Source organism: Pan troglodytes, chromosome X (genome assembly GCF_028858775.2).
Source record: "Pan troglodytes isolate AG18354 chromosome X, NHGRI_mPanTro3-v2.0_pri, whole genome shotgun sequence".
NCBI classification, from domain to species: Eukaryota; Metazoa; Chordata; class Mammalia; order Primates; family Hominidae; genus Pan; species Pan troglodytes.
Genome location: NC_072421.2, coordinates 47,345,992 through 47,360,204, shown reverse-complemented (window position 1 = coordinate 47,360,204; position 14,213 = coordinate 47,345,992). Strand labels below are relative to the sequence as shown.

The 14,213-nt window shown below is 44.4% G+C and overlaps 1 protein-coding gene across 3 annotated transcripts in view; it reads right to left on the bottom strand.

Annotated features, from left to right (window-relative positions):
* JADE3 (jade family PHD finger 3) overlaps window positions 1-13,501 on the bottom strand; it is a 149,129-nt gene extending 135,628 nt beyond the window's left edge. The window contains exon 1 of one of the 3 annotated variants that reach the window (XM_016942706.2): window positions 13,392-13,501. The gene's annotated coding sequence lies outside the window, so the exon portion shown is untranslated. Of the gene's footprint in view, window positions 1-707; window positions 796-13,012; window positions 13,312-13,391 lie in introns of those variants that run through there. The other 2 variants (XM_016942705.3, XM_016942707.4) reach the window with 2 other exon arrangements.
* Between the last annotated feature and the right edge of the window lie 712 nt (window positions 13,502-14,213).

Below are 14,213 nucleotides of genomic sequence, written 5' to 3'. Positions count from 1 at the left end.
GCTGGGACTACAGGCGCCTGCCACCACGCCCAGCTAATCTCTTTTTGTATTTTTAGTAGAGACCGGGTTTCACTGTGTTAGCCAGGATGGTCTCGATCTCCTGACCTCATGAACCCCCTGCCTCAGCCTCCCAGAGTGCTGGGATTACAGGCGTGAGCCACTGCGCCCAGCCAATAGGTCATCTTTTTGGTCACTACTAATTTCTGTGTTTCCCATTTACTACAACATTTCCACTGACCACTAACGTAGGATTTAACAATTAAAATAGCTATACTATAAAGTGAAACAAAGAACCATCATCAGGTCACACATCCCCACTGAATGATAATAGTCATCTCTTTAAATAAGCATTCCTTAAAAGTTAAATAAATTTGAGAGCTTGTTCCCTTAAAAATAAAAGTATTTACTAAGTTATTAGATGGCATGATATTTCACACAGCAATTTCTACAGTCAAACAGAAATAGTAATCAAAATTAACCCTGGGAAGGAGAATGTGATAGGAGGAGGATGTCAAGAACAACCATGGCTCTTTCTACAATTTTTCAATTTTTTGCTAGGATGCATTCATGTATCATTAGTATAAAAATAGAATTCTTAAAAGAATTAAACCTTTCTAGATTGAAATGGAGATACTGTGCAAGTTGCAATATCCTTCCCTCCATGGAGTTTCCACTGCCCTTGGGGACCCCTTGGTTATTCCACTTACCTAGTCAGGTTTGTATTCTACTCAATACCTAGTGCCTCACTCATAGTACAGTGGGCACTCAACAAATGTCTGCTGAAGCGAACGGCACCTGGCGATGTGGATAACAAAAATGACAAAAACATGGTCACTAACAAAATCTACAATCTAAACAGATAAAATCATGCTCTTATTTTCAGTGACGCAAATTACTGAGTGCTAATGACATATTCAAAAACTACAAAGGCATACATTGAATTTTGGAAGAAAGCAAGACAAACGTATAATGTTTAAGTGGTATAGAGGATTTTTAAGCCTAAAACAGGGAGAAACCAAACTAGAATCAATTATTCCTGGCTCCCTAGTCATAAAACCATAAAATTCAAGAGAGTAAGAAAAAGAAACATAAAGGAAAACTAACCTGTACTGAGTTTCTATGTACCATGCACTGCATTAGACATTTATATAGATTAAAACTTCCAGGTTTCAGCTTGGATATAAAGCACTGGGATGCTACCATCTCCACTCTCACTAAAAGAAAAATGCTAGACAAACTGAAAAGCAACTACTTTTCTTCAATATGACAGAACTGAGGTCCTAGGACAAACCACTATCCCACAATCCCAATATATGGAAATACTCATACCCGCAGGGAGACACAGGATCCGAGCATATAAACTTGTAGGAGGACCAAACTAGAAGTTCTGACAAATTACTGGAGACCAGAGTATGAGCTGGCATGAGAGTGTGAAGCTTGTAAGAGGTTGCTACACTCTTACAAGCTTTTCCTACAGGAATTCCACCAGGCTCTCACAGAGAAGATCAGGGAAAAATCTCAGAGAAAGCGCCCACCATGGTGCTGGCTAGCTGGCTGAGGAAAACAGCACCCACTGTGAAACCTACCCAGATCCCTTTATCCCCAATACAGAAAAAAAGGCTTAGTCTTCGGGGGAAGGACTTGAAACCCATGGTTGGAGAACACTGGTGGATACCCACTGCAGCTAGGGTAAAGGAACATGGGAAAAAGAAAAAGAAGCTCCAGTCCAGGAGGAGGAAAAGTAAATCTTGCCAAGGACACACTCAAGACCCAGGCTCTAGTACCTGTCTAAGTAAGGTTTAATCAGATCATCAGAGAACTCCCTCCTCCCCTACTAACCACAACCTGGCAAACCAGCTCCATGGTTAAGAACAATAGAATACAACTGGGAGAGCTGTTAGAGCTAGCTCTTGGGAAGCAGCACAAAATAAAAACCCAAAGCTAAGCAAGAGTCAAAATGAATGTATTACTAGAGAAATCAGAAATCTCTGGTGCCTGGTGGAGCACAGTGGCTCATGCCTGTAATCTCAGCACTTTGGGAAGCCAAGGCAGGAGGATCGCTTGAACCTAGAAATTCAAGACCAGACTGGGCAACACAGGGAAACCCCATCCCTACAAAAAAAAATTTAAAAATTAGCTGGGCATGGTAGCATGCACTTGTGGTCCCAGATACTCAGGAGGCTGAGGTTGGAGGACTGCTTGAGCCCAGAAGGTTGAGAGGCTGAGGCTGCAGTGAGCCATGATCGTGTCACTGTACTCCAGTTTGGGTGACAGAGCAAGACCCTGTCTCAAAAAAAAAAAAAAAAAAAAAAAGAGAGAGAGAGAGAGAAAAGAAATCTCTGGTACCCACAGCAAAACAAAACAAACCCAATATCAAACAGGTCAACTCTTGCTGGGCGCAGTGGCTCACACTTGTAATCCCAGCACTTTGAGAGGTCAAGGCGGGCAGATCACCTGAACCCAGGAGTTCCAGACCTACTCTGGGCAACATGGTGAAACCCCATCTCTACAAAAGATCTTAAGAACTAGCTGGACATGGTGGAGCACACCTATAGTCCCAGCTACTTGGGAGCCTGAGATGGGAGGATAGCTTGAGCCCAGGAGGTCGAGGCTGCAGTGAGCCATGATCATGCCACTGCACTCCAGCCTGGGTAACGGAGAGAGACCTTATCTCAAAAGCAAAAACACAAAAACAAAAAAACACAGGCCAACTCCTGACCAAATTAACACAAATTCCCATAAATATGTTCTTCTCCAAACATATCAAATATTTACCTAAGCATCTCCTGCCCATGTTCAGCTTTCAGCATATTTAGGAGGCGTAACAAAAGGCAAGAAAACATTCCAAGTGACAAAGGAATTACTAAATCCAGACTCAGTAAATGCAGATGTTGAGACTATCAGAAAAAAATGTCAAAGAACTATGATTAATATCTTAAAGACTCTAATGTAAAAAATAGACAATATGCAAGACCAGACAGATAATTTCAGCAAAGAGATAGAAACTGTAAGAATGAATCAAAGGGAAATGCTAGAAATAAAAAAAAAAAAACAGTAAGAAAAACAATGGGCTGAACAGTAGACTTGACATAGCCAAGGAAAGACTCAGTGAGCTTGAAGATCAAGGTTATTGATCAGTCAATAAAAATTAAAAAGAGACGAATGAAAATACTGAAGAGCACTCAAGAACTGTGGGGCAATAACAAACAGTATAACACACTTGTAATTAGAATCCCAGAAAGAGAGAAAAAAAAGAACAAGATAGAATTATTTGAAGAAATAATGGCTGAGAAACTTTCCAAAATTAGTGACAGGCAACAAACCACAGATACAATAAAGTTTAGAGAACACAAAGCAGGACAAAAATGAAAAAATTTTAAAAGCCACAATTAGGCATATCATATTCAAGCTGCTGAAAACCAAAGACAAAAAGAAAATCTTCAAAGTAGTCAGAGAAAAAAAGACACATTAACTATGGAGGAACAAGGATAAGAATTAAAGCAGCCTCAAACTAACGCGGGAACAGACAGCCAAACACCACATGTTCTCATTCATGGGTGGGAGAGTCGAACAATGGGAACATATCGACGCAGGGAGGGGAGCATCACACACTGGAGTCTGTTGGGGGATGGGGGACTGGGGGAGGGATAGCATTGGGAGAGGTGCCTGAAGTGGGTGACGGGTTGATGGGTGCAGCGGGCCACCATGACACATATATACCTATGTGGCAGACCTGCACATTCTGTACATGTATCCCAGAACTTAAGGTATTAAAAAAAAAAATGAATTACAGCAGCCTTCTCATCAGAAACCACGTAAGCCAGGCAATGGTGGAGTACTATGTTGAAAGAGGAAAAAAAACTGTCAACCCACAAAAGCGTCCTTTCAAAAGTGAAGGAAAATGAAAACTTTCTCAGACAACCAAAAACAGAGAATTTACTGCCAGATCTGCCCTCAAAAGATAGGTTAAAGGGGATTCTTTAAGCAGAAAGACTGTGATCAAGGTAGGAAACCTGGATTACCATAAAGAAATGAAAAGCATTGGAAAAGGAATAAATGAAGGTAGAATATAATCTTTTCTTTTTAAACATTTGAAAAGCCAATTTCCCAAACACCAGCTAAGGGCCAATCGTGCACGTTGGCCTTCTAAAGACAGCAGCCTCAGGTCTGCTATGTTAACTCTTTTCTGCACAACACAGTATATTAAAAAAAAAATCCTACAACATCATACTTGATGATGAGAGATGGAATGCTTTCCAAGATTGGAACAAGTTAAGGATGTCCTCTCTCACCACTACAACTCTGAAAAAGAAGAAAAAAGCCAGGCCAGGTGCAGTGGCTGACGCCTGTAATTCCAACACTTTGGGAAGCCAAAGCAGGAGGATCACTTGAGGCAGGAGTTCAAGACCAGCCCGGGGAACATAGCAAGACCTTATCTCTGCACAAAAAATATTTAAAAATAGGTGGGCATAGTGGCATGTGCCCATAGCCCCATCTACTCAAGACGCTGAGGCAGGAGGATCACTTGAGCCCAGGAGTTCAAGGCTGCAGTGAGCTATGATGGGGCCACTGCACTCTAGCCTAGGTGACAGAGCAAGACCCTGTCTCTTAAAAAGCAAAAAAAGCCAGACGTGGTGGCTCATGCCTGTAATCTCAGCACTTTGGGAAGCCAAAGTGGGAAGACTGCTTAAGACCAAGAGTTTGAGACTAGCCTGGCCAATACAGTGAGACCCTGTTTCTATAAAAAAAATTTTTTTTAAATTAACTTAAGCATACCCTGAGAGAAAGATTTTAAAAAGCCAGAGTACTCTATTACCTGATTTCTAGGCTTATTATAAAGCTATAATAATCAAGACTGTGTGTTAATGGAGAAATGATAGATATATAGATCAATGCAACAGAGAGCCCAGAAATAGATCCACAGAAGGATAGTCAACTGATTTTTGACACATATGCAAAGGCAATTCAATGGAGAAAGGGTAGTCTTTTCAACAAGTGGTGCTGGGATAACTAGACATCCATACGTGGAATCACATTCATGGCAGGAGAATATAAAATGGTAGAACCACTTTGGAACATAGTTTGGTAATTTCTGTCAAAGAAAAATCCACTAATCCCATTCCTACGTATTTACCCCAATAAACTGCAAACTTATGTCCACACAGAGATCTGTACACTAATGTTTACCACAGCTCTATTGATAACCACCAAAAAACTGGTAACAACCAAGTCGTCCTTCGACAGGTGAATGAACAAACTGTGGTACATCCATACAATGGAATAGTATTCAGTAATGAAAAGGAACAGGCTATTCATTCACATAATATGGATGAATCCACTAAAAGCAAGACCAAAAAAAGGCTACATATTGCATGATTCCACTCATGTGATATTCTGGAAAAGGCAGAATTATAGTTAAAAATTCAGAAGTACACTATCGTGAGGCATTTCTAGGGGGAAAAACTGGCTAGATTTTTTTTGAACAGGAATAGCTCTGATCAGGTCAACTCGGATAGGAGTCTATGGAATTTTGCATCACTATATATCATCTCTTTAAAAAATGTATTTAACTTTTAAAATAAGAAAATATATTCACATTGCTTAAAATTCAAAACACATACGTAAAAGTTTATGTAGTGAAAAGTCTCCCTCTCACCCTCTACCTGCTTGGTCATGAATGTTCCAAAACTATCAGTGTCTTCAATATTCTTGATTGACCCTTAGGATATTACCAATCTTTTGCTACTACAAGCAATACTCCAATTAATATGCAAATATTTGTTGAATAAATTCCTGGAAGTGTTTGCGGGGTCTAATGATGTGTGTGTTTATAAATTTTGATTGCTCTTTCAAGTCACTGACTTTTAAAATGTCAGAGATTTTTAATTTTTATCCTAGGAGGAAAGAAGAAAAGCTAAGATTCTATCACCAGGCAATTTTCTGGGGGAATGTACATCTCTAAGACATACAAAATGACCCTTGTATAGTTTCCCACACATACTTCCTGGGGTCCAGTTGCATTTTCATGTAATATATTTCAGGCCACAAGCTGTTGTGAAGCCTATTTCAGTTATGTGGAAAGTGTTACTTCTGAGATCTTCACAAGCAAAGGTCAAAGGCTGATGCCCCAAATTGGTAATTCCTGGCCACTCACTTCACAGTACAATGCTGGATTTTTCACTGCAACCACAGGAAGATTTTTAAATCTTAACCAATTAAAACACATTTACAGAGAATCCCTTGTCCTTATTACCAATGCTCAAATAAGGATTTCCTCTCTTAGGTACAAATTATAAATCATATAAAGGTTCCAAGGAAAGACTGCAAATGTTTATTTCATCTCTTAAGTGGTGGTGGTTCCCAAATAACGGTCTTTTGGCTTGACCACAAAACCTAGTAGAGTCTAATACACTAGGGTTTTCGTGATAATGCTTGAATGGAAGGTTGAGGAAATCTAGAGACTCCTTTGATAATAGCCACACAAGATCAGAAAGCAGTTAAGCCACTCACAAGAATATCTATGTCCAAAACCACACTGTCTGCCTTTGGCTTCTTCCCAGAAAAACCATCACTCCATTCCACACTTGGTGGAAGAGGTGTTACCAATGGCACAATCACATTATTTAGTCTCTAGAATACACTACATTCAGAAATGGGTGTTTAACAAGATTTATCAAAGCTTAACAGCTTACATTCATTGCTAATTATTATGAATTATTGCAGTAATGGCCCCCAATTTTTTCACATCTCCCTGTATCCACACCTTTGAATGGTCACCACCTACAATGACTCTGGGCTTCGCCACAGAAGCACTTCCATGCTTTAGCTTATGGGACAATAGCAAATGTGACACAGCAAACATTTGAAAAGTGCTTGTGCACTGGTGCTTGCTCTCACTTGCTACTCTGTGACTTCAAGACCACCATGTTAATAAGTCCAGACTAGCCAGCTGGAGGGCAGACCACATAGAATGGAGATGAACCATCCCGGCTTAGGGCCTCCTAGACCAACCAGCCTGCCAACCACCAGATGTGTGAGTAAGGCTATCCCAGATCATCTAGCCACCAGCTAACCACCCTCCCCCAAAAAGCTAATTGACACAGGCTACTTAAAAGTAAATATGTTTGTGGCCTAGTACTTATGGGAAGGGGAACAGAACACTGGTTTTCCTCCTGTGAAGTTTACTCTGTAGATAAGAAATAGTTTCAAACAGAAAAACTTCCAGTACCTGGATGAGAATAAATATAAATATATAAGTATTGAAAAAATACTTAAGTCTTCCCAGATTCTAACAAATGTGCTGTCTGCCATCACAGATGGCACACACATGCAAAAAACAAAAAACATAAAAAAATTTCCATTTAGTCACTGAAGTATCTTTATCATGATATATTTAAACCAAAGTCTTATACTCGACAGTTCCATTTCTAACACTGAACAACAACTCAGGTTTCCAGGAATTATGTTTTCTCTCAATTCTACTTTTTCCCCATGTGACAGGGATCAGTGAGAGCTGAAAGAGCTCCCTTAATGCAGCCTAAAAAGCATCAGCTATATGAGCCTAATTAAACCTCCTTCTAGAAGCATTCTGAAGGATCAGCTTCTTCCAGCATCATAGAAACTCTTTTTAGCCATGTTAATGGCAGTCAATAAAAACTGTTTAAGACCTACGCATTTGGTCCAGAGACATTGCCTCTATTGGATTGCAAGGTGGGACACTGAAGGAGAAATGACTTTCTTAAACCATTTTTGTTTAGGCCTCACTATATGCTTCCCTGGATGAGAGAGGATGAGAGAGGATGAGAGAGAGAGAGAGAGAGAGAGAGAGAGAGAGAGAGAGAGAGAGAGGATGAGAGAGGATGAGAGAGGATGAGAGAGGATGAGAGAGGATGAGAGAGGATGAGAGAGGATGAGAGAGAGAGAGAGAGAGAGAGAGACCTCCCATTAGACAGAGAGAGAGAGAGAGAGAAAGAAACACCTCTCATTGTACTTGGAATAAAACACAAGCTCTTTAATGAGGTCCCATAAGGCCCTGTCAATCTTTCCCTGTCCCCCTCATCTCTCTTACCCCAAGTCCCAGCCAAACCTCTGTGGATCCTTTCCACATCTCTCTTCCACCTCAGTGCCCTCACAACACCTGCTGCTACCCCTGCCTGGCAATCCCTTCTCTCTAACCTTTACCTTGCTTATTCCTGCTCATTCTCAAGGCTCAGGGCACCATGCTGGTCTCCCTCACAGGGACATTCTACCTTATACTTGCTGCGTGACCTTGGGCAAGTTACCTTTGCTTCACCTTTCTGAGTCTCACACCTCAGAGAGAGAGATCCTCTGTTAGTTAAGCACTTAGCACAGTACTCGGGACACAGGAAATGTTTAAGAAATCATTGCTGCTGTTATTGTTATTATCCTATATGGTAATGTCCATCATAGCTCTTAGTGCAATTAGATATTTATTTGTTGAAAAAATAGAAACACACCGCGCCACCCCCACCCGCCCCCACCAGCTTGGATCCCACCTTAATACCTATTACTTTTCAGGCAATTTCCCCATACATTGCATTTTTGTAGAGTAAGATGAAATGAATGTTTACAGAGCATTGATCAATTCTCACTACCACCCTCAGAGATATGGTTTGACAAAGAAATTGAGGCACAGAGAAGTTAAATAACTGGCCAAGAGCAAGTGGTAGAGTTAGGATTTGAATCCAAGTTGGCCTGACCTCACAGCCTGTGCTGGGTATATGACACCAAAGGCTTCTCTAACTCATGAACCTTGTCATCTAAGAGCAGGCCTCAGAGAAGACAGATCTTCATAGTTACACCCATCCCAAATGACTCCCAGAGATCTACTTCTCAGATCCTTAACCAGGATGGTGCTCCCATCACTCCCTGTGAACCCCTTCAGCAGAGCACTCTTCCCCCTGACTGTGAGAAGATGACTTAATTCCTTTCCACTGGAAGTTGAGCTGTTAAGGGGGTATCTTTCACCTCTTATACCCCTAGCAAACAGAAGGTATTTAATACATGTTTGCTGAATGAATTAAATGAAAATCTTGGAGAATATATTATTGTTGCAAAGTTGGGGAGTGGAGTGAATTTTCATTAACAATATTAAAGTTTGGCATAGTTAAGAACAAACTTGACAAGAATGGTGAGAAAAGTGGAGTTTATCTTAACCACTTTTACAATCGATAATGATTTCTATATCTAGCCCTAGAGATTCTACACGGTTTACCAACTGTGTGCTTCACAGCTGTAGGTAGACTTTGCTCTACCTCTGGACCCTGCCTCACCACCACTGTTCTGCTATACCCAGTGGCTGCAACTGAGCCACTGTTCAGGACAGGATGCCCTTGATAAGTACCAATCTCTCAGTGATTACTAACAAATGGCTTGAAAGAAACAACAAATAATAAATTTCAGTGATTACTAACAAATGGTTTGGAAAGAGAAACTAAAAGAGCAAGTGATAAAGCAAATGAGAGCAAACCGTTACTAATTGGGAATATAGTGAGTTCTTTGTACTATTCTTATAACAGTTTGTAATTATCAAAATAAGTTTTTAAAATTTAAAAAAGAATGTGTCCCAGAAGATTCCAACACACAAAGTCTAGTGTATTGGCCATGCTGGTATCATATATTCTTGTCATGTGTCTCAAAACAAAACAAAACAAAAAAAACACATTCTAGGCTTGGGTTTCCTTGCCCATCAGCCAATACCAAGGGAAAAGGAGCTCCTTGGGTAGCAGGGCACAGCCATAGTTCCTGGGTTTTGGCAAAGATTAAATTATTTGCTGCTTGAAAAGCATTGATGAACTCATAGGTGTTTCCTATTGGTCAAAGCCCCAGTACTATTTCCTCACACCAGGTCCTTTATTCAGTCGGCTGTCTTCTGACTTATCACCTTCCTTTTCACAAGCCTAGCTATGAAATCGGGCAAGTTTTTCCCAGGACCCTTTTTTTTTTTTTTTTTACTTTCTCCCAAGAAAAGCACAGAGGCAGTTCTAATGGTAAGAATTTTGCTGTTATTATCTATGGAAAGACCTACAGGAACAAGGCAAAAATAACCATGGGGGAGTCATAAAGATTCCAGAAATCAGAAAACTCAAAGTGGTAGTTATTTGGTTTATAATGACCACTTACTTGCTAGTACCCGTTTATTTGTTCATCACTTTTACCCATTCACCCTAGATCCTCCCCACCATACAAACCAGAATGTTTCAGCTTTCCCAGCCACTGTAACTGGAACAACAGAAACTTGTGAGCCATTAAAGTGTCCCCATGTTAGGAGAGTGCCAGACAGGTGTCACCTAACACTCACTTCTCACCTATATTGTGGGACAAGTCAAGATCATAGTAAATCATACCTCAATGAGAGATTTTCTTAATGTAAGACAGCATATTACCTCTGTCTTCTCAGCTCCTATTTTGTGTAAGCTCCACAAGGAGGTAGGTGCATTATGTCCCATGATAATGCTCAGCTTCATTTTTGGACTGGCTCTCTGTAACTCTGATCAAGGCTTGTAAGAGCCCTCCCTAATGCCATGTCTTTACCAGCACCTGATGCCTCCTACCTCCCCCACCTCTTCCAAAATACTTGCCTAGTTCCAGCCAGACCTCAAAGCAGTGGGCAGAAAGAAGATATGGCTTTGTGTAGGTTAGGGGAAAAAAATGGGTTGTTATGGTTGGTGGAACACAAGAGAGGGAAAAGACAAGCATTATTAAAGGAGAGGACAATACTAAACCTACAAGTCTTCAACACCCTTTCTTCTTTAACTTTCACCAATCCATACTTCTTAGCTATGATGCCAGCCCTGCACCATCACCTGTCCTGCTCCTGGGAATCTCCCCTACGGGCCTGAAGGTGGGTCACAACACTTCAGGGAGGAGTGGGAAGCCTTTCTCTACTTTTTTCTACCTATGACCAGATTCACATCGCATTGCTGAGGGCAAGCAACATGACTCAGAGAAGAGGGGAGAGAGAAAGTGTGAATTCTAGAGCCAGACTTGCACCCCTGAGTATTCCAGAATTGACTGGACAGAAAGCAAGGCAACAATATTGGGTTAAAAGCTATTCTCTAGCAAACAAAAGCATAAAGAAGAGCACAACTGGAGAAAAGGTGGCAAAGATGGTGGCTAACATCGATTGAAAGTTGAATACACGCTGGGCACTGAAACACTTCTCAACGATCTCAGGTAATCCTTGAAGAGAGGGTATTATCCTTTTACAGTTCAAGTATTTAAGCTCAGAGCTCACTTTAAACGAAAGAGAAAATGATATGTTATGGAGGTAGAATACTCCTAGGTTAAACAAAAAAGAAAAAAACTCTATTTTTACGTATCCGAAGAGTAATCACATGATGCTACAAAAGCATGAGAACCACACTACTCAAAGGGTACGAAGGCCGGGACCCATACTCCCATTGTCTACAGATGTTTTGGAAGTATTAAACTAAATAAAAACACAATGCTTTGTTCAGACCGACTCCTCTCTCAGCCCTACTCTTTCCCCCTCCCAGCCTAGGCTGACAAGAAGTGGCTAAAGGGAAAGTATTTAACAGGAGAACTGGTCTGGGAAAGTGGATTGTGGGTTGCTTAAACTAAGCAAAGACGTTGTGCAACCAGTTTTTACCTAAATTATTTTTCATTACTTCCCAAGTTTAGAGAGCAGCAGTTCACTTTATCAGACTGAACACAGCGAATGAGGTCGCCTTTCCCTCCAGGCCACCACTGGAATCACCTTCAACACGGTTTTGACTTCTTACACAATCAGACGGCGGGAGGGGGGAATCTCATCCTCAGCTTCATAGATAAACGCACCTCACGGCACACACACACAAACAACTCGCGCACATCTGAGGCCACGGATTTCCTTGCAACTCAAAGTCGGAGAAGCGGCCAAACAAGTTTCTTGCCAAATCCCTAGTAGCCACATATGTCCCAGGGCTGCACAGCGATAAAAACTTTGAAACATGCCTCCACATACCACCATTGTGGTCACTCACTCCAGATCCCGCCACCCCCTCCTCACAAATAACAAACGCAGGCTGCCCTGTGCAATTTAAAGCTAGACTCCACCAAAGCACTGGCTCTGCTGTGAAAAGCGGGAGAAAAAGATTGAAGGCTATTAAAAAAAACAACAAACAAACAAAAAACAAAACAAAACAAACAAAAAAAACAAACTACGGCCCCCGGGGCGGAGGGAATAAAACGAACTCGAAAGCTGGAGAAAAGTTAACTTTGCCGTGCCCAGCGGTGGGAAAATTTCCCCGGAAGACTAGCAAAGCCCTCACGATTTTCCCACCCCGGGACCGCCCGACGCTCGGCGGCCACGGACCCGCAGTTCGAACAATGCCGCCAGCGGGAGGGAAAGTTCGCCGGCCCGCCGGGCGCCCGCGCTCCCGCTCCCGCCGGGTGGGCACCCGGGCTTCCCGGGGTGCCTCGCCGCACCCAGCACCACCCGTTCTCCCCTCTTCAGGCACTCGGTTCTTTCCGCCCCCCAACATCTAAACAGCCAGGGCGCGCCCTCGCTCCCTGGAGCATCCGACCCCTGGCGGCCGACAGAGCAGGTCCTCCCGCCACGGGTCTGGCCCTGTCAGCCCCGAAGCCAGGCAAAGGGCAGGAACGGAGGAGGGGGCGCCAGGAGGGGGCACCGGAGGAAAGAGCCGCAACAGTTATGGCGCTCAATTCCTGCCCGGTGTAGCCGGGAGCTGCAGCCGAGCTCGCGCGTCCGCCCCCGCCCCCCGCCCGGGCCACCAGGCACTACCCGGGCGGGCAGAGGGGCCACCATGCACTTTACCTCAGCCCACACACGCTCTCGGCCCCAAGGCGCCGGGGACGCCGGAGGCGACCACGATGTGGAACCGGAGCGACCCGGAGCGCGGCGAGGCCGGGCCGGGACTGTGCGCTCCGCGCCGCCCGCTTCCACTCCCGGAGGCCGCCGCTCCCGCCGCCCAGCCGGTGCGACGCCCCCAACCTCGCCCGCGCCGGGTCCGGCCTCCGCGGCGCCTACCTTCGCGCAGCTGGCTCGCGGCTCCTGCCCGGCTCCACGCCGCGGCCCGGCAATGTGCCGGGTGAGTCCGGTCGGAGTGGTAACCGCCCCCCTAACCGCTCGCTTTCTTCTCTTCCCTCCCTCGCACCTGCCCCTTAATCCCCTCCTCGCCCCCGCCCCCCGCCGGGGCCGCCCCCCGCGCCTCAGCTCCCGCCCTCGGCCCTCGTCCGCCCGGCCCGTCAGGCCTCAGCGCTGGGCAGGCGGTTGGGCGGCGGCGGCGGCTGAGGCGGCGCGGAGCACTATTGTATTCCTGACACTGTGCGCTCCCACGCTCCGCCTCTTCCCTTTCCTTCCTCCCCCAACCTCTCCTCCCACCCACCGCCGGCCGCGCTCGCCCTACCGGAGCGGCTCCCAGCCGTCTGCCCGCCGAGCGTTCTTCTGGCGGGCTGGGCGCCGTCGCCACCCGCCGCCTCGACGCCCCGCCCACTCGCCGCTCCCGCACCCGCGGCGCCGCGTTCCAGGTGGGCTCCCCTCCCGTCCAGCTGGGTGCGCCACTGCCCGAGACGCCCCAGCCCCGCCGAGCGCTAGAGAGGACGAGGTGCAGATGCCTCGGCTGTGTTGAAATACAAACTAAGCTTTTCATGGCCCCTTCCAACTCTGAAGTTCCAAAGTGGGACTCTCATACATCAACTCGGTGGCCGCTATTGATTTATGTCGCTTGTGCTTGAATTACCTGTAATAATAAAGCCAAGGTGGCTATTAACATAATTCATTTATTCAGTTGCCAGCACAGGTGGTTTGTGATGTTGTGTGGCTTTTTCGATGTGTCCACTGGTTAGGCTATCGCCCACAGTTATTTGATCGAATGCCAATCCAGGTGTTGCTCTGGAGGTATTTTGCTGATGTAATTAAAGCTCCTAATCAGTTGACTTAAAGTTAGGGAGATAATCCTGGATAATCTAGGTGGGCCTGACGGAATCAGTTGGAAAGCCTTTCAATCAGGGCTGAGGGTGCTGAGTACGTCAGAGAAAGAGAATTTCCCCTATGGATGACACCTTTGGCCTATGTCCATTGGTTCCAGCCTGCTCCTGATCTTCCCTTCCTGACTGTATGCCCTACAGATTTTGGATTTACTTGGCCACCACCATAATCGTCTAAGACAATAGCTTCGAAGAAATGAATGAACAGGGAGTGTATATACGTATATTCCCACCACGCATTC